The 24,384-nt window shown below is 39.9% G+C and overlaps 1 protein-coding gene across 1 annotated transcript in view; it reads right to left on the reverse strand.

Moving 5' to 3' along the window:
* ANKRD40 (ankyrin repeat domain 40) overlaps positions 1-24,384 on the reverse strand; it is a 735,912-nt gene that overhangs the window by 710,639 nt on the left and 889 nt on the right. The window lies entirely within an intron of this gene.

Here is a 24,384-nt window from a genome sequence, read left to right on the forward strand (position 1 = left end):
AAAAGGTCAAGGAGATCATGGATTTTTTAACCACTCTTTTTAATACCTCACCATCATAAACATACTCCAATGTGTAAAGCAATCTAAGCAGGACTAGCACTTTCAATTCACACTGGATTGCAAATTTCCCCACATTTCTGTGACCTACCAATAAAAAAAAAAATCAAAAACAGCCAGTGGACTACAAAACACTAAACCCTTTGTCGCGAGTAACAAAAGTACCATATCTCAAAGAAATTCTCTTCCCAAGTAGCCCACTCAAATAGAAAGACAGACTGTTCAATAGCAGGAGTTTTACTATCATCTTATAAAATCATCGCTGTCATTGGGACCTTCACTGTTCTGCTAAAATGCATCCCATTTTGGAATTCTATTTCATCATTTTCCAACTTTAATAATTAAATCAACAAGTAACTACTACTAGACTTGTACTATGGATCAGGAAGAATACTCAACACTGAATTACCGTAATAAAACTATTGCACCCACATGGCATTACCTATTCTAAAATTAGGGTTAATCACACTGAAGCCTGTGTTCCCACATATACAGATTATCTGTTCTAATATTAACTCTAGTCACCTTCCAGATGTGAAAAACAACTTGCTAAAAGCTAAGGTATATGGAAAGTATCCATTACAAAAAAGTGCACTGTCTACTGTTATAATAAATAAAACAAAATAAATGCATTAAATATAACAGTGCACGGTGTACTAAGGCTGCAGGGGAGAAAATTATTGCACAATGCACTTCCCACAGCTTCAGATTTCATTTATTTTCACTTAACTGCTTCCTACTTCCCCTTTAGAAATTATTAATCTCAGGAGGGGAATACTGCAAGACAAGAAAAGGAACAGATTATCAAAGAGAAAATACAGGAGAATTTAAATATGTATGAATTAAGAAGGGTTGCTGTTAGGCAACAGGAAGTAAAAACAGATGTAGCCAAACATAGGCAGCCAATGACAAGAAATATAACCAGAGACCCTACAGAGGTAGCATAGATATTATGAATGTTTTGAGGGATGGGGAAACCAAGAAAAGATACTAAGCCTGGAGTAGATGAAGGGCTCAGCAATTAATATCTAAAATATGAAGAAAACAGATAAATGGTGATATATAAAACTCAGTCTCAAAGAACAAGTGGGAGTAAGATGAATGCACTTATGCCACTGTCCGATGCTGGGGTGAATGAAAATTGTTAAAATTATATGAAAATTACATAATTATATCAACAGAATATTGTAGAGGAGATAAGTGAACTGGAGGAAAAGTTGGGAAGGAAGAGGTGACAAAGCCATGAAAGGTTTTGTTTAATAATATTTTAAGGGGAGGGTACAAACATTTTTTAAAGAAAGCTGTGGTGGCTGGTTTTACCCAAAGAGGGTAAAGACCCTTCAGATCCAACTTCATGCAGACCTATTTCAATTTCAAACCAAGATTACAAAGTGTTTAGGTCTATACTAGCTAACATAATAGCAAAGGCGGTTACAAAGATGGATAGATATGGGTATGTGCTTTCATGAAGAGGAAACAAACATCTGACAATAACAAAAACACTGATCCAGAAGGAAGCAGAATGTAAGAAAACATTATTATCAATGGTAGGTCTTAATGCAGACAAAAAACATTCTAGAGAGTCAGCTGGGATTTTATGAGGGCAATGGAAGTATTTGCATTCCCTGACAGAATAACAGGATTAATAAGGAAGATAATATGAAAGGTCGGATCCAAGAATTAAAGGTGGAAGGGTTTCTGTTGTTTTAATACAGGAACCAGGCAGGGATGTCCTCTTTCTCAAACTGTTATTTGCTTTATACTTTAAGAGCCACAGACAAAGAAAACAACGGACTGACAAATTCAAGGATATAATTGGTATGGTACTCAACAAAAATTAGCTTTATCTGCAAATGATATTATTTTGTACTTGACAAAATCCAGTAAAGGACAAGTTTCAGGTATTTTCAGGATACAAAATAAATGATGACAAATCAAAAGCTATAGTGGTAAAGTATGCACCCATGCATGAATTGGTTCAGCAACTCCCATACTTAGAGGGATGTAAAAAAATTAAATATTTAGATGCACAAATTAAAAAGGATTCTGTTATGGCTATGTATATGTAGGAAGAAACAAACAAGTTAATACTAAACCCAAGAAACTGGGAGGTCCTGATTATTGATCTTGATAGTAAGATATAAGCAGTGAAAAGGTTTTTAGTTCCTTTAGTCATAAATCAGAGAAGTTGTGAAGATAAAGAGTTGAAAGACTACCTGGGAGGGGAAGAGGTCAAGAGTTAAGACGGGTAAGTGGACTCTCCTCATAGAACAAGATAGTTTAATATTACCCAATCTCAAGGGATACTTCACAGAGTTATGCAGTTAGGGCTCATATACACAATTCAAGAAGGTTATAAATCATAGTGATACGGGATGATGCTGAAACAGAAGGGGGAAATCAGGAAAGCAAGTAAGTGAGCAGGATTTTGAATGAAAGTCCTTAAGGAGAACAACAACAATCATACAAGTACATGATAGCTTTCAGAGAACTAAGCTAAACATGAGAATAAGGAACTAAAGTACTGAGTGGAAATAACTAGGGAAGTGAAAACGCAAAAAACAGGGGATGAAATTAAGCAGAAGTTTGGGCTGCAGGCTAGAGACCGTTTTCTCTACCACGGATTAATAAACAGAATGTAAGTAGAGAGGCAAGGATAATGGAGTGCTAAGCAAAAGAACAGCTCAGTCAGATTTCAGTAGAGTCTAGAGCAAAAGTTGCAGTTAAAAAGGGATAATTGTCAAGCCATATAAAAAACACTACATAAATGAATCCAAGAATCGGAGCGGATTAGAAAAAATATTAGGAAAAGAGAATGGAAAGGCAATTTACAAAGGGACAGTGGGAATATATCTGTACGGTTCCCATGCATGCAAAGTACAGACTTTTTTTTTGCATGAAAATGTTTGTGCATGTATTTTTATATCCCAAGCAGACTTCACAGATTTTTTTCCGCAGGTAGGTAGCACATGCTGGAGGTCTGATGGGGCAAAAAGATGTAATTAGGAGCTTATTTTGGGGGGACTGTAATGAGCTGGAAGATTAAAAAAAAAAATCTACAGAGTTGTTTCTCGGAAGTGTCAGTGCAACAAATGCTTGTAGCAAAGGAAATGAGTCTTTAGTGGTGAAATACCGCATTTGAAATGCCGAGACATAATAAAACCCTACTACGTTTAATGTAGCTATCTGCCAAAAAGCAATTATGGAACTCAAAATCTAAAAGTACAACTGTAATACTGAATATTGTAGAGGAGATAAATGATCTAGAGGCGAGACCTTTAGAAAGGGGAAGGAGCAAATTTCACAGAAATAAATGGAAATTGTGGGAAAAATACATGCATAATAATGTCCAGGTGGAGGAGTGAGGTTTAAGGGAAGGCAGTAACCATGCCATTTATATAATGTCGGGATGAATGAAAATTGTTAAAATTTATAAACATTACATGATAATGTCACTGGAAATGTTGCACATTTTTCTATTAATGTATGTATACTCATGTTGTTCTTTTCGGCTTTTCCCGGTTAGGGGTCGCCACAGCGGAACTCTGGTCCACTAACGATTGGCAGTAGATTTTTACGGTGCCGAGGTGCCAGCTTGACGCCCAACCTTCAACAAAGGCACACCCATTCACGCATGTCTTTCGAACGCCACTCAACCGCGGGAAGGACATGCAGACTCCACACAGAAGGTGGCCCAGCAGAGACTCAAATGGGAGAACCTCTTTCTGTGAGGCGACAACGCTACCGCTGTTTCTCTATGATTTGATTTAAAAGGTGATGGTTTAATAAGTATGTTAAAGAAAAAAATATTTTCCAACATACTTTTCTAAACTTTGCTTTTATATTTTGCCCGTACTAGATCAAATAAAAAAGTACAGTTGTGTAAAATTTACCATAATGGTAGATGTCCTTGCCTTTACTTCTGCAGTATTCTTAACATATGGGACTTCCTGCTTTGGAAGCCTGACGTCCAGCCAGTCTACCAATGACTCCTGTTGCTTTAAAAGGTACGCCACTCAAACGGTCCTTGCGTAGTGTAGGGCATAAATGTGATATTTAGGCCTACCAAAGTCAGAACTGACTACCCCAGTAAGAACACCAGTCCAAGGAACCCAAGAGGTAATCTGTACAAAGGACTAGGGGGGGAGGAGGGAGGGAGTGAATACTGCAGCAGTGAAGGCAAGGACATCTGCCGTTATGGTAAGATTTTACACAACTGTACTATGTCCTTACACTCACTGCTGCAGTATTCCTAACGTATGGGAGAGTGTCTAAAATCAAGAGGAAACTAGGAAGGGGGAAGGAGCAGAAGAATCCCCGAACAAGCCATGAAGAATGGCACTAGCAAAACCAGACCTAGCTCTAGAGATACCATCCAACTTGTAGTGATTAGTAAAAATATGCACAGAAGTCCAGGTAGCTGCTTCAAAAATAGAATTAGTATTTAAGCCCTTGAAAAAAAAAAACTACCAGAAGCCACAGCTCTAGTACAATGAGCCTTGACTGAAGAGGGAAGGCTCTTGCCAAGAAAAGTATAACAAAAAGAAATAGCCTTAGAAATTCAAGAAGAAATAGTTTGCTTGGATACAGCAAGTCCCAAAGATTAGGATGAAAAGAAACAAATAACTGATTAGATATCCAATAACCTTAGTCTTATCCAAATAAACCTTGAGCTGCCTATGCACGTCCCCAGTTTGCGGAGAGAAGAAAAAAACAGTAGAAAGATTAATAGACTGATTAAGTGATAGCTCATTAACCACCTTAGGCATAAAAGACAGAAGGGTTAGTGCACAAGGACATTCTGTCCTCATGAAAAAAAAAAAAAAAAACAGCCTGCAACTCGGACACCAGTCTGGCCGGAATAAGAGCTAACAAAAGAACACAGTCTTCCAGGAACAATGTTGCAAGGAAGTTGAAGCAGCAGACTCAAAAGGAGCCAGAGTCAACTTCTCCGAAACAAAATTAAGATCCTAGGGTGGACTAACAGGCTTCCTGGGAGGTCTAATATTAAATGATACCTTTAAGAAATTGTTTCACTTTAACTCTAGAAGCTAAAAGAGGAGAAAAAGGCAGACAAGCAGAGATATAAGTGGGTCTTAATACAAGAATAGGCCAAATTGAGCAACTCACACAAATAATAGAGAACCAAAGGAACATCCACAGAACGTGGGTCCAGGTTACGAGAGACAACAAATAGAAAATATCTTCCGTTTGGATAAGAAGGATTTCCTAGTAGTAGGCTTCCTGACCTCCTGCAGGACTTGCAGCACGTCCTCAGAAAAAAAAGGTGTCTATGAGGAATCAAAATCCTACCACCCACAGTGTCAGTTGAAGCATGGACAGTTGGAGATGGATGAGAGATCCCTTGTGTTGTGAGAGTAGATCCACCCTGTGAGGTGACTTGTGATGAATGCCACTGGCTAAATGCAGAAGTGGGAACCAGTGCTGTCACGGCCAAAAGGGAGTCACCAACAAGATTTTGGAAGCATCCTGTTGAACTTTGAACAGGACTTTCGGAATGAGAGGAAGGGGAGGGAATGTATAAACATCCCCTTCCAAGAAAATGACAGGGTGTCCACCTTCCACATCAGAGGACCTGGGACTCTGGTACATAACAAAGGAAGTTGTTCAGAGGAGAGGCAAAACAACCCACTTGAAAGAGTACCCTACTGGTGGATAATGTCCAAAAACACATCTCTGTGAAGCTTCCATTCATGCCACTGAGTTAAGAACCTGCTTAGAGTGTCTGCCACAATGTTCTGACAGATAGGGAGACAAACTGCCTGAAGAATCACTTGATACTTGACAGCAAGATCCCATACCAGGAGTGACAAACTGCAAAGAAGATAAGATCTTGTTCCTCCCAGTTTGTTGACATACCACATCACTGTGGTATTGTCTGTGAACACCTTGAAAGACCCTGGAGAGAAAAAGAGGATGAAAGGCCTGAAGAGCCAGCAGAAGAGCTCATGTCTTTGACACTGATGTGCTCCTTATGCTGATGAGGCGACCACACCCCCTGAACTTGTAGGGGACCAAAGGTCACCCGCCATCCTTTGTCTGACGAATCTGTGAATAATTCCTGAGAGGGAAGAGGGGGATGAAAATGGATCCCTGAATTCAAAGACAACTGCTGAATCCACCAGTGAAGTTCCTGTCTGAGACAAGGAAGAAGAGGAAATACAAAGTCTACAGGATGTGCATGTTGAAGCCACACTTTACTTCAGAAACCACTGAAACTTTCTAATGTGAAGTTGGCAAGAGGGAGCATCGCAATGATGGATGCCATGAAACCCAGAGCTCTCAGAAACTCTCTGGTGATAATGGAAGCCAGAGAAAGAAGAATATGAAAGAAAGAAATGAAAGAAAGAAAGAAATGAGAGTTAAGGCCTTTAGAGGGGCAAGGAAGCCAACATTGGCACTGTCAGAATCCTGCAACCCAGAAAAACATGATCCTGAAAAGGACAGAAGACTTTCTGAAATTTATAGCGAACCCCAGACTGAGGGGAAACGGCAAGATAAAGATTTTGCAAAAGGGTCTCTGGAGGATGCCTGAATCAACAGGTCACCCAAGTAAGGAAATATTTAGATACCTTGAAGCCTGCAAAAAGCAATCACAGGAGCAAGGCATTTGGTGAACACCCTTGGGCAGTAGAAAGGCCAAAGGGCAAACCAGGAAATTGAAAATGCCAGGAAGCAAAGAAACACAAACTTCATGAGGAGAGGATGGATCGGAATATGGAGATGAGCATCCTTGAGATCCAGAGACACCATACAGGCCTAATGGAGCAAGAGAGGAAACAAAATCTGAAGAGACAACATCCAAAAGGAAGGCAGTTTTAGAAAAAAAAAAAAAAAAAAGTGTTTAGATGAGAGAGGTATAGAATAGAACTCCAAGTGCCCTCTTTCCTGGGCACTAGAAAGTCTGAAGTAAAACCCTTTCCCCCTTTGGGACACAGGCACCTCTTGAATAGTACCCAGAGTCAATAGATTTTGAAGAACATCTGGGGAAAAAGGGAAGTTGTTCCCAAGGAGGCCAAGGAATTCCCAAAAAAGGAAGACAGGATTTCCACATCATGAAATACCCCTGACAAATGACTGACAAAACGCAAGAATCCTGAGTGATCTGAAGCCAAACAGGAAGAGAAAGAGGAATGTGGCTGAGAAGGGAAGGATAGTCATACAACACCTGGTTTGCCTGGAAAGGAAGGCTTCAGAGTCCCTGAAAATGGAGCAGCCTTAGTAGGAGGAGCCCGTTTGCCACTCTTCTTACCTTTAGTAGAAAGGCAGAATTGCCTATGAACAAAGGCAGACTTAGCAGGGTAGTTTCTCTGAAATTTAGGCACAGGAGAAAAACATGTTTAGGCTCCTTTAAGGCCTTACCCTTATCCTGAAACAAACCAGCAGCAGCTTTCCCAAATAAAAGCTTAGAATCCAGAGGAGCATCCATCAACTTGAGCCTTAATATCATGAGGTACAGTTTGAAGCCTAAGCCAAGAATATCTCATCACAGAGCTAAAAACAGCAGCCCTAGAAGAGGCATCTGTTGCATCAGAACTACGTTTAATAGAATGATGAACGACTCGCGAGGAGGTCCCTAGCAACAACAGAAGTTTTACTCTCAGAATCTGGAAAAACGGAAAAAAGTTGACAGGCCTGAGATAAAAGAAGAGCCAACACATTCCTAGACATATGGGTCCAATAATTAATAGCCTTAAAAGCTAGGGTAGCAGAAGTGTAATCCTTCTTGCCCAGCCTTTCCATAGCTCTGCTGACCTTGTCAGAAGGCAATATCTTGGGCAAAGGAAGGACTTCAGACTGCTTATCAGAGGCTACAGACACTACAGAGGGGTCGGCAGCAGGACATTTATATAAAAAATAATCTTCAGGCACCATTTAAATCCGGTCAGGTTCTTGGGAGTACGGGGCAGAGAATCAGGTACATGACAGGCATTGGAAAAAGCATCCAGCAAAGCAGTCAAAACAGAAGGAATAGCCACAGTCTTAGAAGATTCTGTCTGCAGCAACTCATAGTACCGCTTATGGATAGAGAACGGAGTAAAATCCCACTTTAAAAAAATCCATCATCCTAGAAAACGTGTCACCAAAAGAAATTTCCTCAAAAGGAACATCAGGATTAATAGATTCTGCCTCCTCTGACCCATAGTCCAAAGGAGAAGGAATTTGAGAACAGTAAAGTCAGGGATTTGCCATTAGAATCTGACTGTTCCTCAGAACAATCCTGTTCTCTAGGTCTTTTAAGGGGAGTAGAGGAGGAGCAAGAACCAAAACCCCCTGAGGAGGCTTTAAAGGACATTAAAGCAGTAAACAGCCCTTGAGTAAACGCTTGCCAGTCTATTTGTGGATCCCTAGGAGCAGAAGAAACATGTTTATGTTTTTGTTTCTTTAAGGGAATGTCCCCTCCAAATAATTAAGAAGGCTCAGACCCAGGACGACAGTCGAAAACTGTAATAGGAACTTCTTCCCACAACTAAAAAAACAGAGGAACTCCCCTCGACCCCTAAAGTCAACCATAGTGCCTAAGATGGAACCTGCAAAGCTTCTTTGGACATACTGCCAGCCAGATCCTCACTAGCCACCAACACAGTCACGGCAGAGAAAATCAAACACAAGTCAGGTAAGCCTCCGGGTAACGACCTTGGAAGAAACACCTGGCAGAGGGTGGACAGTGGAGGATTCCGGTCATATCTTTTTCACCTTCTTCCATAATGGCCGACCCTTGGGGTGGGAGATTCCTTCCACTGTATCTTTAGCGAGAAGCTTAAGACACTAGCTCTCAAGATACAAGGAAAGGGAAGAATGTCTACTGAGAAGGGTTTTTGGGATGAACGCCTGACAAATTCAACAAGATGTATAGTCATGAGAAGCTTCTAGATAAAAACACATTGTGGCAGTCTTTATGGGAAATATGTCTCCCACACTGGCATTTACCCATTCTGGATGACATTAACCCCAAGGGCACAAAACAAGAAAAAACAAACACTGCCAACAGGGGACTTATCTGCAACTGCAAAGTCGTCAGCAAACAGGTGTATGTAAACTCTGGAGAACGAAAATGTGTTCAACTGACAGAAAATGGATACAGGTAAACAGACCAACAGTGAAAAAGATACTTTCGGACTGGCAGCAAAGAAGTTCCGACTATAGCTGAACGTCACTTTTCTGCCCTGCTCTATGCAAGCCGTGTTTGGTTGACATTCAGTGTACCTTTATAGAAACAGGAGTCTTTGGTAGACTGTCCAGACATCAGGCTTCCACAGCAGGGAATCCCATATGTCAAGAATACTGCAGCAGCGAATGTAAGGACATCGTTCCTGACTCACTTTAATCTTGGCCACAGAGAATCTATTTTAAAAATATCTTGCATTTATAACAGTAAACAAGCACTGTATAATAAAAATGTCCAATATAAAATTGGTACAAAAATATTCCTGTATGATACAAATTTTTCAAGTGCAGAATGTGATGCATTATGTAAGCTGTCTGAGAACACGAACAAGCTGACAAAGAAGAAGCAACAGTTCTAATGAATACATGGGTTTATATTTTTGAATTATTGGTTTCAGAAAACACTTTTGTTAAAGTGAATAAATATAAATCACGTTACCAGTAAATAAAGTTAATATTTACAAAGTTAAGAAAGTTTTGTTATTTACAATTTCAGAATATCACATTCGATACTTATACTAATACAAGCTCCACACAGAAAACACAAAAAACAGAACTAACAAAATACTTAGAGATTACAAACAGTAGCCTAAGTGAGGCGGTATCTTTAGAACATGGATATACAATTGGACATGATGTATAGGTTTACAGGGATTGAGAGCAGCAAATATGTACAAATAAATATACAACTAGAATAAAATGTACACATTGAGTTAACTTTGTGCAATTTTTGATTAGCAGAGTTCCCACCTGAGTGGATGCTTATGAGTTAATACTAATAAAATACCTAAATCAACAATGAAGTCAACAGCAGTAGAAGAAATGTCATAATGGGAAATCCTTAATCGGGGGCAGAGACATTTAGTGGGAAGGTGTTTGTTTAAAGTTAGCTAAAGTAGTGCTAGATATGATATTACTAAGTAGAAAATTCCAAATCTTAGCAATATAATGCGAGTAGATGGATTCTCTGGCACGATTGTATTCTGTTGAGATCTGTAAGAGGAGTTTATTGTTAGAGTGCCAAGTTCTGCTACAGGAATAGGGCTCTAGTAAACCTTGTAGTGATGGAGTATTTTCAGGATAATAAAAGATTTTACAAGCCATGTTAAGCTGGGACACATGTAAGACTTGCAGAAACTCTAACCAGTTTAAATGTTTTAGGGCAGAGCAGTGGGGTGATCTGCGTGTAGTGTTTGCTGCATATCTAGCTATTTGGTTAGGATTCTAGTTTACCCAGTTCAGTTTTCCTGAGGTTTACAAGTATTGGTGATGCATAAAGAAGAGTTGAGGTCAAGTGAGTCTGGGCAATAGTTATTCTTGTGTTGTTTTTGTAAGCTACTGTTTGTACCTAGTTTTTTTATGGACTTTATTTGATTGGGATATGTGGATGTTGAATCTCATATTAGTGTATTTCCACACCCAATAGTTTGGTGTGTGAAGAGGGGGGGTGATAGTGTTATTTGTGGAGGTAATGTAGAAAGATACTGTGGGTATAGTAACTTTATTGGGATGGAACAGCATGAGTTTTGTCTTATTGCGGTTTAAAATTAAGCGGGAGTTTGTTAGCCAGGATTCTATTTTGAGAAAGGATGATTGAGTGAGTGTTGTAGCTCTTGAAAGGCATTGGCAGCACATATTACTGTCGAATCATCGGCATACTGTATTAACAGTGGCAGAAGGGGCTGCAGTATAGAGGTTGTTTGTAAATATGGATAAGAGTAGGGGGCCAATATGCGGGGACTCCTAGGGTGACAGGAATCAGGGGAGATAGACTTTGGTGAGAATGTACTGCTTGCTGTCAAATTAGGTAGCTCTGCAACCAGGTAACCGTAGAATGTGATAAGGCCAAGTCAGAGAAAGCATGTAGGTATTTGTTATGATCTACCATATCAAAAGGTTTGATAAGTCTAAAAATATGGAGGATACATGCTTACTGTTATTCCTGTGGTTGTTAACTGTGTTTGTAAATGACATAAGTGCAGTGGTGTGGGTGAAAGCAGTGTTGTGTTATTGTTGTTAATTTGTTAGCAACTAAGTGATCCATGATTTGCTTATGAACAATTTTTTCCAGTATTTTAGATTTACATTTTGGATATCACCATATATTTAGAAAAGCTACTGAAAACAATTTCCTTAAGAATATGAAGAGTTACATTAAGGATACTAGTGACTTTCTACAGATTTTGTTTCCTGGAATAGCAGAGAGATATTAATATGTTCACACTATCTGCCCTTGAGAGTCATTTTAAGCCTAGGAACTTATCCTTTTGGTGCTTGAATTAACCCATCTTACAGAACAAAGACGGATCTATTGGATTTTTTCACATGACTTAACCAAAACTTTGTTAAAAGTTCTGATCTACATGTGATCTAACTGAACAAAATGCAACTCTACCAAAACCCAGCAAGCCAAATACACAACACCTTCTTCTGGTTGGGGTAAAATAAAAGCCCCAGACCATCATTTCCCCTCTGTGCTAGTCTTTATACTGATTCTTGTTTTGGATGTGTCCCATAAGCAATATGAAACAGCAGTCTGAAAACTCCTGATATACCTTGAAAAATAATAGGAGTCAAAGGTCTAATTAATAACAATATGTTGGTATGAAGTGAAATCTTGATTAGAAAGCATTTATTAAGAAAAAAATGTGGGTGCAGCTTCTTCTACCTTAAAAATTTAATCCTAAAGTATTGAATAATGGGGACCAAATTAAGTTCTAGAGTCTTACCAAGATTAGAAGATATTATACAAGGTTAGAAGACATTATCCCTAAATATATACAACCTGTAACCAACTTCAGAGGTAGAGGGTCATCTGCAGAAAAATAAAATATGAATGAAATATTAAAAACGGAAATATTAACCAACTTACTGAGATTGAAAACTAGACCAAAATATGGAAGAAAACATTGTTTTAAATCTTCCACTGTTTGCAACCACCAATCTTATTACTAATATCAAACTGGAAAAAAAAGCATTTTTTTCAACAAACCTTCAAGCAACAAAATGTTTACATCATTTTACCTGTGTAATTTTACTAACAGCATTACAAGAATGTGCTTTCTCCTGCTAACCTGGTGCACTTCGGCATTCTGAGGCAGTGTAGCAACTGCCTGATGTACACAGAAAACCCTCTCCTCTTACCTCCCAACACTCAGACTTGTGAGATGCATGTATATCACCAAATTGGAAGCTGTGCACTCTCCAGTCAAGAACAGACTAGCTGGTCAAGAGGAGAAGGTCAACACTTGCACCACACCACATGGAACACCCACCAGCACAGCTCACACATAAAAACACAAACCTCACACCCACCTTCATGGAGGCACTTAAGAGAAATTTATCCAAACAGCAGAGGTCTCCAAGGCAGAAATGCACTCGACCACCACAACACAGCACCAACCACAGGACACACAGATCACCTCCACAGTGTGTCCCTCCACCTAAGCCCTTACGGCAAAACACTTTGCCCAATACACTAATCATAGGAGACTCAATAGTGAGGTACAAAGATTTCCCACTCACTAGGTTGAACGAGGAGAAGGTGACGGTCAGTTGTCTATCAGGTGCCAGGATCAGCCACATAACACATGCACTCCGGTCACTCCACAACAAGTACAAGTATGACTCGGTCATTGTCCATGTGGGTGTGAATGACCCGAGATGCACCTCCTTGGACTACATGAAAAAAGACATGGTGGAGCTCTTGGATTATGTGGCCCAGGCAAGTATGGCCCTAGCCCTGAGCAGTACCCTACCATCACCCAGAATGATACCGTAGTACAAGCAGAAAATGATTGACTTCAACAATTGGCAAAGTTTCTGGTGTCATTCTAAGGGGATCCAGTATCTGTCTGCATGGGATGACATGATTGACAGACCTCGATGCTTTGCCAGAGACGGCCTGCATCTGTCACGCCTGGGATACTGGCTAAGGCTCTTGCCACCCCTATAGTGCCTTTTTTAGGCAGTATTCCAAAGACCAAATTTCCACCGTAACAGCTATAAACAAATGCAATCTGAGGGTCATGCTGCTCAACGCTAGAAGTCTTAATCTCAAGATGCACTCGCTTGAAGCGCTCCTCAAAATGGAGAACGTCGACATTTGTGCTGTAATGGAGACCTGGTTTAAAGCTGCAGAAAGCACTTCCAGGCTATAACTCATTCCACACCTTTCGGCCCCAGAACATGGCCAGAAGCTCCAAAGGCAGTGGTGTCTCCATATTCATAAAAGATCTGCACACCTCCAGACTAGTAGCCCAGCATAATGCATCTGAGATACTTCAGGTACAACTAACACTGAATAAGATGGAGATTCAGGTCATAGCCTGATGTAGGATCCCAACAAAGTCCTTAGACTCTCACTCCACATTCCTAAGCAGCCTGGAATCTATCAAGATCCAGACCAATACTCTCATACTAGGAGCCTTTAACTACTCCGCCATCAACTGGGAAAACTACTCGTGTACCAATGCACTGGCCCAACACTTCCTGGACTTCATCAATTCCAATGCCCTGGACCAGCTCATTCTGACCCCAACTAGACGTAGCAATATCCTTGACCTGGTTATCACTAACATGGGCAACTGTTGCTCTACACCAATAGTCAGTCAATTTCTCCTTGGTTAGATCCAACCACAAACTAATCACCATGGAAATCTACATCTCACCCACACCCCCCGCAAAGGTAACCACCTTGAAAAACTTCTCCAAAGCTGACTTTGGGGTCCTAAAAACAGAGGTGGCTAACTTCTTGTCATCCATGCCAATTGAAAATAGCTGCAGGACTGCTGAATCATACACCAATGCACTGTACAAGCACGTACACAAATGCATGGATCTTGCTATATCAAATAGAACCAATACGCTCCCCTCTAAAAAAGGAAGCCAATCTGGTGGCCCCCAGCCATCAATAAACTCTACAACAAAAGGAAGAAACTGTTGCAGAACAAAATGAAGTCACAAGACTGGAAAAACTCCCTTATCAGACGCAACAAAAATTTGAGATCCCTTATCAAATCCTCTAAAGCCAGCTATGAAGGCAGAATTGCAGCCGACACCAAAAACAACCACAAAGCCTTCTATAGCTATATCAAAAACCTCAAAGGCAATACCCAGATTTGCTCTGAGTTATTGCACAATGGCACCTCCTATACTGAGCCATCAGATCTAGCCAACACACTGGCTGACAGATTCAGTGCCAACTTTACCCCCCCCCCCAAAGTCCTATCACAATACCAGAAGAAAGCCTGGTACCCACCATTTCTGCAGCGCAGTTAAAAGCTGTATTGTCCAAAGACAAGAATACAGCATCCATGGGACGCAATAATATCTCTGGCTGCATCCTACATGAGCTACAAAACGAAGTGGCACCACACCTGTGTGCCCTGTTCAATCACAGCCTTACCTCAGGCTTTGTCCCTAATGAATGGTGCACTGCTGCACTCATCCCTCTCCATAAAGGGGGAGCAACTACAGACCCTAGGAACCATCACCCCATTAGCCTGATGAGTCTGGTATGCAAAGCTATGGCGGGCATCATCATGGACCTGCTCAACAAAGATATAGGCAATCTCCAAATTCTTGATCCCACACAGTTTGACTTTGTCAAGGGGAGATCCTGCCTGCTGAACCTGGTTGACTTCTTCGAGGTAGTCATCAAGGTTGTGGATGAGGGTAAGGCAGTGCATACTGCCTACCACGACCTAGCCAAGGCCTTTGATACCATTTCCCACTTGGGTATCACTGATAAACTCACCAAACTAGGCATTAATCCTTATATCACCAGATGTGTTGCAAATTGGCCCACAGACTAAAAGTTGCAGAATTCAAGTCAGACTGTCGACCAGCCACAAGTGGAGTCCCACAGGGCTCGGTCCTGGGCCCTCTCCTGTTTGGCATCTACTTCTCAGAAGTCCAGGCCAACACAGAATGACTCTGGCTGACCAATTTTGCTGATGACTGCAAGCTAGGAGTCATTATCAACTCCCCAAGTGATGCAGACATCCTACAAAAGGCCTCTCTGAGACCAATAACTGGTGTCGGAACCATGGCCTTAAGCGTAACTTCCCACAAATGACCACGTTGATGGGAGCCCATCAAACACTGAAGGGGCCATAACAGATCTGGGCACCCAGGTCGACAGCCTCACCTCCGACCACCACACTAACACTGTGGTCAGAAAGTCCTATGTGGCACATCTTACAACAAAGGTTTCACATCCAGAAAGAAAGAAAGAGATTATCATCCATCTCTACTCATACATTAGACCAATCATCGAATATAACGCCCTGTTTGGCTTGTACCTGACCAAACACCTACAACAGCTGGAGAGGCCACAAAAGTATCTCACAAAAAGGATCCCAGGCCTTAACACGTCCTACACGGATGGACTCAAGAAACTTCAGCGGTTCTCAGTCTCTTATCTACTCAGAGGTAATATCCGCTTTACTTATAAAACCATGACCAACCCAGCCCTAGTTGGAATGCTAGAGCTAAAGAAATTCCAATCCCCCCATGCCACACGCTCCAGACATCACATCCTCACTACCACAATCAACAGAACATGCTGGAGGGGCAAGTTCATCTCCCAAAGACTACTCATACTCTGGAATAAGCTTCCCATTCATGTGAAGCACAGCACCTCGCTGGCCTTAAAGAAAAATTTCGACGAGTGGATGGGTAACAAAGTTCAACCCAGGGGATTACTCCAGCTGCCCTACTGGATAGAGGCATGGTAAACTAACATCGGGTGGCATGGTGCCAGAGCGATTTCTTTGGGTTAGGCGTGTAAAGGCTCCACGGCCTTTAGCCTAGTACACACCTATGAACCCTACTCCATAGTCTAGACATATGGAGAATACAGGAGATTGTTGTCACATGTAGTACACAACCAGTACTTGCCAGAAATTCCTGCAGGTTTCTCTTGGCAGCCTCCCTGACCAGTTTTCATCTTGCCTTTTCATCAATTTTGAAGGGAAGTCTAGTTTTTTGCAACATCACTGTTGTCTCATATTTTTTCCACTTTTTGAGGACTGCCTTCACTGTGTTCCATGGTATATCCAATGGTGTGAAAATTTGTTTGTACCCTTCTCCTGATGGATACCTTTCAACAATGAGATCCATTTGATGCTTTGTAAGCTCTCTGAGAGCCATGGCTTTTGCTGTAGCAAGCAACTGAGTAAAGGTCAGGAAAATCCTACTAGGACAGCTGAATTTTGTTTGGGGTTAATCAGAGTCTGTAATTGATGGCAGGTGTGTACCCAAGAAGAGTGAATGATGTAGTTAAATCAAAAGGTGTCTCAACAAAGTATTAGTTTAAGGCTGTGCACACTTATGCAACCAGCTTATTGTAGGTTTTTTTTTTTTTATATTTTTTCCGCTAACAGATCCATTTTTTTTTTTTCAATTGAAATGTACAGGTTATAGGTCACATTAAAGGTGGGAAAAGTTTTGAAATTATTTATTGTGGTCTAATTTTTTTATATCACAAAAACCTGGCATTTTAACAGGGGTGTGTACACTTTTTATATCCATTGTAAAGTTACCAGTACCAGTGATCTACTTTCTCCACATACTTTTTAGGGTTTCTACTACTATGACAAGAATGGACCCCATTCCAAAGTTAGGAAGGATACTAGTGAAGATCACAAGTTAGTATTGTTTCAGTCTTTGATGCTTGCCAAAAGTGCCCTTCTGACACCAATAATGTATCTAGACCTGCTTTCTTCTGTAGTTGATATGGCATTACTTGAACTGGATGCATATTTAAGCACACGTGAATTTTGTTTTATTAGCCCTGTTACACTTATTACTCTTTATTCCATACTGCTTTACTTTCTGTGCATGCATCTTGGTATTTTGTAACTTCATGTCTGTTAATACACAAGACATTAGTCACTAGATGTACCCATTTCAATAACTAATCCTACTTTAGACATTTTTTTTTCTTTTGACTACAATATCTGGTTTTCTTGTTTCTGTTTTCTTGATTGTTTGTACTAGATGAAGCCATGTGATCAGTACTTCTTCGTTTTTTATTAATTCTTTGTAGTTCATGTTTCCCATACTTCTCAGCTACCTTTGTGTTTGTGTTTGCATAATCCCCAGTGTAACAATTTTTACGTGGGACACTGATACATAATTATTTCTTTCAGCATACAGGCAGACCCTCAGCAATATTTATACCACAGCCAACAATAAGAAGTGTAACTGTTTCTAGTTCTGTGCCACAGAACCACTTATTCTACAGATTTTATGAACTAGTATGTACATATTCCACTACCTCAAGCTGTTTTCATCATTTGGTTTAAATTTACCTCTTCTTTGCTTAAACAGATGTGGTTGTACCAATAGTTGTGAATGCTTGTCCCTATAATGGTTGGCTTTCTTCTTCTATTATCCATTTTGTATGGTTTGCTCTCCATACTTGCTCTTTCCAAAATGATTCTGCTTGTCTAAGCAGCAATGAAATCATAGATTGTGAAAGTTTTAAATAGCAAAGAAAAACAAAGTCTAAATCTGATCAGCAGCAATGAAATCATAGATTAACTTTCACAAAGTCTGAATCTGATCAGCAAATATGTATGCAGACTCAGGACTGCAAACTTTTACAATCAATTTCAAGGAGACCCACATCAGCTTCAGACTGAGGGATACAATGTATGGCCATGCAATGGACTTTACTTTGTAAAGCCAGTCAATCATGCCTAAGCTGCATGTTAGAAAAAGAATACACTGCTTTATAAACTGAACTTTATACCTAGATGTCAAAACAGTATTCAATATTAGTCTGTAGTCTAAAATATGCTTCACATCGCTGATCCTTCATCTATTCCCAGATATTTACACACTCCCATTTGTTCAAGTTCTTTTATATCCCATTCCTCTCCCAGGTTGCTATTTTCTTGATACATTTTCTGTTGTTTTTACAATTTACATCAGTCGTTCATCTGCTGAGCTATGCAGTCTTTAGATCCATAGCCGGCCTTAGGCATAGGCCAACTAGGTGGCCGCCTAGGGCGCTTTTCCAGTATTTATTTGGTGTAGGTAGACCAGGATGGGGGCACCAGATGGTGTGGTAGGGGGTACTGTGGAGCCCTTTTGCCTAGGGCACCAGTTGACCCAAGCTCCTTTTTAGATCTCCCCCAAAAACGGACATGTAATTTGAAAAAGTTATTTTCTGGAACTCCAGGCGAAGTCACAAGTCACTGAGTTAAATGCATGGTAAAACTACACTGGCGACAGAATCAATGTGGAATATCCATCTATGGATTCTTCTCTCTCAAATAGTAACCTAACCTTTACAATGACGCAACTGTAAAACACTTTGTTACAGTTTTAAAGAGACTGCCATGTAACTTATAAGCATTTTATAATCCAGGACATAGCCGGCGTTAGGCACCCGCCGAAGCAGCGTGGGGAGCCCCCAATTATCTCCCCACGTATGAGGGCTCCCACATGAAGCAGCCGCGGGTTTCTTCCGCTCCTTGCTCGGTGCCTCATTTGGCTGTACAGCGTCATCCCTCTTTTCCATTTTTATTAAAGAACTTGCTTCCTTGACTGCTGCAGCCAATCAGGTCCCTTGCCTCGCTTGTAAGCTGCACTCAATCAGGTCCGCTCAGTGAAGCAAGGGACCAGATTGGCTGCAGCAGTCAAGGAAGCAAACCTTTTCCACAATTAAGCTTCTGTAAATTAAAAATATCCACCCATTATGAAATGAAACTGCTTAAGCTATTAGTACCATTTTCCTAGTGTTACAATTATATATTGTGTATAATATGAGTTCCAGTACTTGTGAGGCTTATCACAACCAAACAAGGTCTGAAGGTCCTACAATGATAAGCAAGGAAACCAGATAAGATGCTCCTGAATTCTGCAAACATCTGTCCAAATGCAATACAGCTAGGATTTCCAAGTTTACATTTAATGCATCTACATCTCTGCGATGAATCTTCTAAGTTATGCTTTGCTTCAACAGTACTGAGGACTTAGAGTTTTGTAATACAGAATCCTCGTAATTCAAAGAAGAAGCCTTCATGGCAGATCCTTATGAGTTGTCCAGATCCAGAAAAAGCACTTCCTTTTGGAACAAGGGTGAAAGTCAATTCTAGAAGCACATTTACTTTATGAATCCCGCTCTTTAATGCTATTGACTGGCAGCTTAACCTAAATGTTTTACACTCAAGAAAGATGCTTTTGACTCTAGAATTCAACATGGAGTTGTAGATCCCAGACAGATGTCATTAAATATGTAAAGACAATCCAGTTGGCAATAGTAAAACAAACAAAATTCATGTCTCAAAAATAAATAAATAAAAAAACACTCCTAGAATTCTCATCTTAATTGAAGTTTCTGACATTTCCAGTGTATTTTGAACCCCCTCCCATTCCTTACCAAAACTATTAGCAATATCATAATGGTGCTAAAAAGTTAACATTGTCTGCTCATTTTCATTAACGGACTTTCAAAATTATGCCTTATTTTTCAAATGCCCTTTATTCCATTTGCACATTACAAACATCCTGAAAATAATCCAATCTAGAACTGACTGGCTGAAGCTCCAAACAATCAAGAAACAAAGGCAGCAGGGCAAAGATTTTAAGTACTAAAATTCAGGATAGCATAGTGGCATTTAAATGATTGCTCTTGTATTGGGAGTAAAAAATAAGGTTCCAGTTAATGTAAGTGTTATGCTGTCGTGTGAGAAAATTATTAAAGCATAACTGAATTTCAGAAAATTCAGACACAGTGTCTTTCAAAATATAAAAAAAAAATAACTGAATCGCTTAATGCAATCATAATTTCCATTTGTCTCCCCTTTTTGGGATGCAGCAATAAATGACTTCCAACAAAAAAAAAAAAAAATAATACTTGCATTAGATCCTAGATAAGCCACATCCAACTCCTGATTAAAATCAGCACTAGATCCTAGATAAGCCACATCCAACTCCTGATTAAAATCAGCACTAGATCCTAGATAAGCCACATCCAACTCCTGATTAAAATCAGCACTAGATCCTAGATAAGCCACATCCAACTCCTGATTAAAATCAGCACTATCTGGACAGAATAGGCTGACAGCTTAACAAAAACTCCTTTAATCTGAACATTTCACATATTGTGATTTACCTCATTTTAGAGTCAGAAAAAAATGTGCAGTACTCTTCTGGAAAATGGATTTAGTCTGGGCAGAGGAATTTAAGAAAGGAGAAGAAATGATGCAACACTAGCTGTGATGTCCTCTGCATTTGGCCCCACTACAAACTCAAAAATGTACTCTGGCCTTTAGTGGTCATAACTGGGAAACTTGAGAGTCCAAATATAAATACAACTGTATGGGTGAAGCATATTGTTGTTAGCATCAGAGTGGAAAGCCCTCATCACCACATCTTGCATTTTGTCACTACTATTTGGTATCCTTGTCTAGGATTCCTGCAAACTCAGAGTACTACTAACATTTAGCAAGGGACCAGACATAGATATTTTTATTATCCCTCATCTGCAGGATTAATATCTGTATGTATTTAGTATAAAGCCATAAACAAATACTGATGAATGTGTCTTTTGGCTTTTCCCGGTTAGGGGTCACCACAGCAGAACTCCGGTCTGCTAATGATTGGTAGTTGATTTTTACGTACCGAGTTGCCAGCCCTGCCGTACAACCTTCAACGAAGGTACGCCCATTCACGTATGTCTCCACGCAGAAGACGCTCTGAGAATCGAACCGGACAGCGTCTGTGAGGCGACAACGCTACCACAGCACCACCACCGCGGTCTCCATAAACAAATACTGATAAATCTACATAAATTATGGTTCAATAAGTCAGAAACTACACAGTAGACCAACCAAAAATTACAAAATATCCTTTACTGAGCAAGCTATGTAGTATAAAATGAGCACTTTCACATTAACATCACATTTCCTCAGGTTTAAAAAATGAAGAATTGTGATGTTAATGTGAGAATGTTTGATTTGCACTGCATTCATTGGTTGCCAATAAATTATATTTCATGATTCCTGGTTGATCTACTGAATATTCTATTTATTTAATCAGCTCAGCTCATAAAACCTTCCTAAGTCATACTTGCCCATTCCCATTACCCACACTGCAAAATGTGAGAGGAGCTATCTCTACATCTCTTCAGCCATGCAGAAGTCAGCAGCTCTGAAAAGTGGCCCTGGGCTATCTGGCTACATATCATAAGGGCTAGAGGGTGTTTTCCTTTATTTTTTGCAAATATGTATTTTGCATATACATTCAAGGCAAGTCTGTTGCTTTTATAGTGACATGTATTCCAATATCTCATGCTTGATGGTCTTTTTCCTCCCGTCAGTCTTGACAGTGGGCTTTTACAGGGAGCTCTTCTAAGTCTTTCTCTGTCGTCTACATACAAGTTTACTAACTGAATTGGATGTGCACAGATAGCGGCTTCAGAAACCACCAGGAGGCCTGCATGTGGACATCCAATCTCCTGTCTAACATTTATGCTAGTGGTTGGGCGTTCTAATTGAACTGTAGGTCTATCTCAGACTTTGGATGACTTTTGTTGAAATGTGTGTTGATTTATTGTGGAGACTGTTAGAATGTCACTGAATAGTAATTAGGAAATAGAAAGTACATTAGAATAAGACGATATTAGGGAAGGATTATAAGTCACATACCCTAACTGCGGAGCTGGAAAGATTAGGTAGGTGAGGAAAAGGCAAGTAAAGCAGGAAAATTTAGAGAAAAAGTTGATCGCATTTAACTAGTTTTATTCCATAAAGTATATTAAAAACATGGAGGAGGCAAAGTACCAAGAGTTATTAAAAGAACTATCTGGGAGATTATGTATTTATTCTGTGGTTGGGTAGCGTTCGAAAGACATGCGTGCGTAACTGGGCATGCCTTCGTTGAAGGTTGGGCGTCGAGCTGGCACCTCGGCGTTTCGTAAAAAATCTACTGCCAATCATTAGCGGACCGGAGTTCTGCTGTGGCGACCCCTTACCGGGAAAAAGCCGAAAGACAAACAACAACATTCTGTCTGTTAGCTAGTATTATCAGTTAACCCCAGATAGGTGTGGGAGGTTGGCATAATGGTTAAGGTGTTTACCTTACAAACAAAATGTGTTGGGTTTAATTCTCACACGAGGAAACCCACATGAACGCAGGGAGGACATGCAAACTCCGGACAGAAGGCACCCCAGCTGAGAACCAAACTGGAGAACCACTTGTTGCGGGGCGACAATGTTAACTGCTGCACCACTGCACAGTCCCAGTCAGTGTGTGTGTATACCATTGTGAGTGGCTACCTTGCTGTGGTACAGGGGCTAGTCATAATGTAACATTGGTACTAAATGCCAAGCAGTATGTACCTTGACATTTTTTAATGTTCTGAATGTAGTAACACTACACAGTGATTGTTAAATGGTGCTGCATGAGCTTGATAGTGAAGGCGACGTGATGGCAATGCGGTCATACTTTTTATATTCTCCTGGGTAGGGCCCCCAAAATGCTAGCACCGGTGCTGAGGACTGTGAAAAACCCACAAATTTACAGCAATGTGTTTTTTAGTAATACACAATCCTTTGTTACATACAATTTTTTTCTTTTATTACTCTTCTCTTCTATTGCCTTGACTAATTTTTTTTAACTAAATGACTGTATACCCGAACTTCAGTATACAACTGGATGCACTGTTGGAAGACAGGTTATTACAGATAACTACACTGCAGGTCATATGCAAGTAGTAACATACTGTGTACAGGTTAAGACCAAAAGTGACTTACGTTTTTTTTTTTTTTTTTTTATGTAATGATTTTTTGGCGGGGGCACACAACTGCTGATAGTTTACCAAGAACAACAAGTGTAGATTAATTCAGGGTAAATTTCCACGTCTTACAAATCACTAATTGGCTATTCAACAGTAAATTGTGTGAGGTACGCAGGCTGTGCGAACTATAAAGAGTATAGATAATTAACAAAATGGATGTTCCAGATCTGTGTTTTAACACCCAAGTAAACAATCTTAACTCAAGTTATTATGCAAATGTTATTTGACAAAAGAAAACAACACAGAAGTTTGGTGGACAAACTTGAAATTTCCGGTACTGCACTATTTAAAATACATTAATCCTCTGGAATAGTAAAGCCACTACTGTAATGCCCGAAATTCCGGGACTGGTAGATTGCAGTCAGAATGAGGTTTCTCCCACTCCCTAAATATACATACACACATATACGGGCCAAACTTAAGTAAAAATTGCCGATGATTATTAAAATGAGCTAAAGTAGACATGGCAAGGAAATGGAAAATTTTGGGGTTGACTATTTTCTTGAAAGCTGAAAACAAATAAAACATGACCAAATCGGTGCAAAATAATTAGGACGTTGTTAAAATTAACTAATGCTGGCAAGGACTAGATAATATTCACAAACAGAGCAGTAACACCCACCCACACGTACAAAAGCTATACTTTACTTATGTTTATATGGAAGTAATATATGGAAGTAATATTTCTTTCTGTATGATATTCCTTATTATTTTATTTTCGTGTATGTAATGCTATTGGAGCTTTTCTCCCCTGGCCTCCACTGAAAACGGATCTGTGTCCAGTCTGACTTTCCCGGTCAACAAATGTAAAATAAAAATAAATAAACATGTCAGCATGCACGTTTTTCTCTCTCTCTCTCTCTCTCCCCCATCTGTCCGGAGGCTCTTGTTCCAATATGACACCGCCATCACTGTAAGCGAGAGGTATTGGTTTCAAATCCCAAATGAAATACATTATTACAAATTCACTTATATAATTCTAACAATGCCGAAGCAGTGAATTCCTTGTATTTGCGTGCGTTTGTAATTTGACCAGTTTCCTTCCTATACGCGGTCTCTACAACATTTACAGTATTTCCTTTCTATAGCCGGTTTCTACACCAACATTTACAGTATGACGCTTCTTTGTACTACTCCAAACTAAAGAAGATCCCTCATTTTTCCACTTATCCCATCCAAAGCTTATGCTTTCTTCCTTCTTCACCTACCACAAAGTTGTTTAAAATACTAACTGCAAACACCCACAGAAAACATTAAAGTTGCCTACTAGCAATTCAAACTATAGAAATACATGAAAATATTTCCTTAAAGTAGAAGAGAAA

Source organism: Protopterus annectens, chromosome 5.part0, assembly GCF_019279795.1.
Source record: "Protopterus annectens isolate FY-2018-M chromosome 5.part0, PAN1.0, whole genome shotgun sequence".
NCBI classification, from domain to species: Eukaryota; Metazoa; Chordata; order Ceratodontiformes; family Protopteridae; genus Protopterus; species Protopterus annectens.